The sequence below is a fragment of the Aegilops tauschii genome, unplaced genomic scaffold, assembly GCF_002575655.3.
Source record: "Aegilops tauschii subsp. strangulata cultivar AL8/78 unplaced genomic scaffold, Aet v6.0 ptg000939l_obj, whole genome shotgun sequence".
Lineage (NCBI taxonomy): Eukaryota > Viridiplantae > Streptophyta > Magnoliopsida > Poales > Poaceae > Aegilops > Aegilops tauschii.
In genome coordinates this window covers 23768-28071 of record NW_027333158.1, presented here as the reverse complement: position 1 = coordinate 28071, position 4304 = coordinate 23768, and the positions used below count along the sequence as shown (strand labels likewise).

Below are 4304 nucleotides of genomic sequence, written 5' to 3'. Positions count from 1 at the left end.
AAGAAATTATCTATATGTTAAGATATCTGTGATAAGGGCTATAGCTCAGTTCGGTAGAGCAACTCGTTTACACGTGCGCCAATGCTTTTCAAAGGAGCTTATTATGCAATGAACATAATCGATCTTATTGCAAAATCAATGTCTTACTTCATAGATTCGAGAGAATAGGAGAACAGTAGCCTGACAAACAGTCGGTTCAGTCCGATTCAGGTGCCAATTCAGGTGCCTAATCAAATAGAACCCTTATGGATTTGCTAGTTGATAAGGTAAATATCCAGCCCACTAAATGCTAGGCGTAATGAGGATAAGGGCCTCCAAAAAACTTCTTTTCGTTCTATGAACTTTAAGGTGTATGAAGTCTCATAGTTAACTCTTGCAGTGGAACGATAGAGACTCCATTTCACTTAGGTTGATTTAATTTAGACCGGAGGCAGACCTAAGTCAAGGTAATCCTCCTTTGAAACACTTTGGTATTGCTCCTAGATAGATCATAATACAAAAAATCAATCAGAGCACAGGGAGCCATCTCATTATCTTTCCGTAAAGAAAAACTATGGTGGACTAACTGATCTTTAAATCAGTTTATGAAAGAGCCCAATGCAAAAAAATGCATGTTGGGTCTTTGAAACAGTTCAAATCATTTCGATAATAATCCGTTTGATCTGTTTTACCGAGAAGGTCTACGGTTCGAATCCGTATAGCCCTAATATGCCCTTTTTTAGATTTTAGGATCTCTATCCTATGTTTTCTTTAGTTTAGTATAGTTTTCATTTTCTCATTAGTATTTGTTTATAGACTGGATAGGCGCCTGCGACATAGAATAGAGATAAAAGCATTACCAAAGGCTCATTCATCGAAAATCAAAATCATACAGACAGGAAAAGAAAAACGAATTTCTATCAAATCAATAGAAGAAAGGATCCTTTCCCTGATTTGAATCCCGTCCTCCTTCAAATAGGATATCTCTAGACTTCCCTATAATAACTGCAATGATTTTATCCATTTTGCGAATTCCTACTTTGTTTTAAGTATATTTATTACTTTGTTTATAGATACATTATGTAAATTGATCAACTTTAAATAGAAAAAATAAAGTAAAGAGTAAATAAGAAAACAGAATATTCTGTCTCATAGTTCTGAAATAGAGTTCTTTATTTTTATTTTATAGTATTACTTCTCATTAATTATACTGCATAGATTAGTCCTACTATCTTAATTAGGTTCTAATTTAGTAGTATTCTCATTTTTATTTAATAGTCTCTTATTATTTTATTATTAAATATTAAATAAAGGATAGAGCTATTCTTTTTTCTAGAGATTCTAGAGAAAGCGAGACAAAGTGAAACGAGAAAGTTTTCTTTATATAAGAATTAGATCTACATACACCATATCTAAATAGAATGGAAATCCAAAAGAAAGGGAGTTGGGATTCCATTGGATGAATCTTTAAAGAAGATGCAGCACAGAGGAAACAAAGGCTAAACTAAGCGCTTTTGTTTGAACAAAAAAGATTCTTGTTTCACCGAGGAAAAGAGAGAAGTTCTGGATAAATTGACAATGCTGAATTGAATTGACTAATTTAAGTTCCGCCTATTCCACATTAATGGGAGTACATTATGTTTCTGCTTCACGAATATGATATTTTTTGGACATTTCTAATAATAGCAAGCCTTATTCCTATTTTGGCATTTTCGATTTCAGGACTTTTAGCCCCGGTTAGTGAAGGACCAGAGAAGCTTTCTAGTTATGAATCGGGTATAGAACCCATGGGAGGGGCTTGGGTACAATTCCGAATACGCTATTATATGTTTGCGCTCGTTTTTGTTGTTTTTGATGTGGAAACCGTCTTTCTATACCCTTGGGCAATGAGTTTCGACGTATTGGGTGTATCCGTTTTTATCGAAGCTTTGATTTTCGTGCTTATCTTAGTTGTTGGTTTAGTTTATGCATGGCGAAAAGGAGCCTTGGAATGGTCTTAACTGAATATTTAGACAAAAAAAAAGAAGGAAAAGATTCTATTGAGACAGTTATGAATTTGATTGAGTTTCCCTTACTTGACCAAACAAGTTCCAATTCTGTTATTTCAACTACACCAAATGATCTTTCGAATTGGTCAAGACTCTCCAGTTTATGGCCCCTTCTATACGGTACCAGTTGTTGTTTCATTGAATTTGCTTCATTAATAGGCTCACGATTCGACTTTGATCGTTATGGATTGGTACCAAGATCAAGTCCTAGGCAAGCAGACCTAATTTTAACAGCCGGTACGGTAACAATGAAAATGGCTCCCTCTTTAGTGAGATTATACGAGCAAATGCCTGAACCAAAATACGTCATTGCTATGGGAGCCTGTACTATTACAGGGGGAATGTTCAGTACGGATTCCTATAGTACTGTTCGGGGAGTTGATAAGTTAATTCCTGTGGATGTCTACTTGCCGGGCTGCCCACCTAAACCGGAGGCAGTTATAGATGCCCTAACAAAACTTCGTAAGAAGATATCGCGAGAAATAGTTGAGGATCGAACTCTATCTCAAAATAAAAATAGATGTTTTACTACCAGTCACAAGCTTTATGTTAGGCGCAGTACTCATACAGGAACTTATGAGCAAGAATTGCTCTATCAATCACCATCTACATTAGATATATCTTCTGAAACTTTTTTCAAATCCAAAAGTTCAGTACCTTCCTACAAATTAGTGAATTAGGAGAGGGGCTCTTTTGTGTAGAAAAATAAAAAGCAGGGCAATCTTTCAAACTTGCATCCGAAATGTGAAATATTTATACAAAGAGGGAGAGATGAAGACAATGCAGCAGGGTTGGTTATCTAATTGGCTAGTCAAACATGAGGTGGTTCATAGATCTTTGGGCTTTGATCACCGAGGAATAGAGACTTTACAAATAAAAGCAGGGGATTGGGATTCCATTGCTGTCATTTTATATGTATATGGTTACAATTATTTACGCTCCCAATGTGCTTATGATGTAGCACCCGGTGGATCTTTAGCTAGCGTGTATCATCTTACGAGAATACAATATGGTATAGATAATCCAGAAGAAGTCTGCATAAAAGTCTTTGCCCAAAAGGATAATCCTAGAATTCCGTCTGTCTTCTGGATTTGGAGAAGTGCCGATTTTCAAGAACGCGAATCTTATGATATGGTGGGAATCTCTTATGATAATCATCCGCGCCTTAAACGTATCCTAATGCCTGAAAGTTGGATAGGCTGGCCCTTACGTAAGGATTATATAACCCCCAATTTTTATGAAATACAAGATGCTCATTGAATGATAAGAAATTCATGCTCACTTATACAACACAACTCCAGATTTTATTCAAGTCAAGGAATATTTTTAGGTTCTTTTCCTAGATGAAACGGAATACCTATTTATAATTAATTCCTAATTATACAAAAGCATTCCAGATAGACTGAGCAAAAAAAGGGTTTCATTTGGATTCCCCTATTTTGAAAATCGCATATTAATTTCCTTCATATGAACAGAAAAATAGGATGACTCAAAGAAGTTCTCTACCAGGAACTTTGTACCGCGCACATTACTTAGCACAACTAGGAAAATAAGATAAGATAAAGATAAGCAAGACTAAAAAAATATTCGTCGGAATAGCGGAATACAAAATTAAGAAACGCAAAAAAATAAAGGGGAATCTCACCCCCTTCTTTATCATAAAGAAAAGATATATTTTAAAACTTCTTTAAAAAGAAGTGCCTCTATATTTATATTATAGATTTATCCACTTAGATGAATAAATATTATTAATGAATATGTATCACAATCCATCTCGAGGTATTTGGATCAATACCTATTCGGTGGATCTTTTTTTTTTCTCTGCCAGGAACCAGATTTGAACTGGTGACACGAGGATTTTCAGTCCTCTGCTCTACCAACTGAGCTATCCTGACCTTTTCTTGTGCATCATCCTAGTAGAGTATTTGTATCTATGTCAATTAAAAGGACTAAAAATTAATTAAAGTATTTCAAATTTAAAATTTGAAAATGGGGGGGTAGTCCTATGCATTGTGCATGGTTTACTTAAATAAAACTTAAAAATAGAGTGAATAACCAAGATTTCTTGCCGATACTCTAATAAAAAAGAAATCTATTCAATGAATAGGATAAGATCCATTGAGTTCTCTTCGCATTCCTTTGTGAAAGAGTAGAATGAGAAAGCTAATGAATCTTAAACCCATTGCATTGATAAAAAGAAAAAAAAGAGGATAAATAATAATAATATAGTATAGTTAGGGAATAAAAGAGGATTTGGGGATAGAGGGACTTGAACCC

General features: G+C 34.8%; 1 non-coding gene across 1 annotated transcript; it reads right to left on the bottom strand.

The window, feature by feature from the left end:
• Nucleotides 1-3849: 3849 nt before the first annotated feature.
• On the bottom strand, nucleotides 3850-3922 carry TRNAF-GAA (transfer RNA phenylalanine (anticodon GAA)). Its single transcript has one exon. It is a non-coding gene; the product is annotated as a tRNA-Phe (tRNA).
• Nucleotides 3923-4304: the final 382 nt, after the last annotated feature.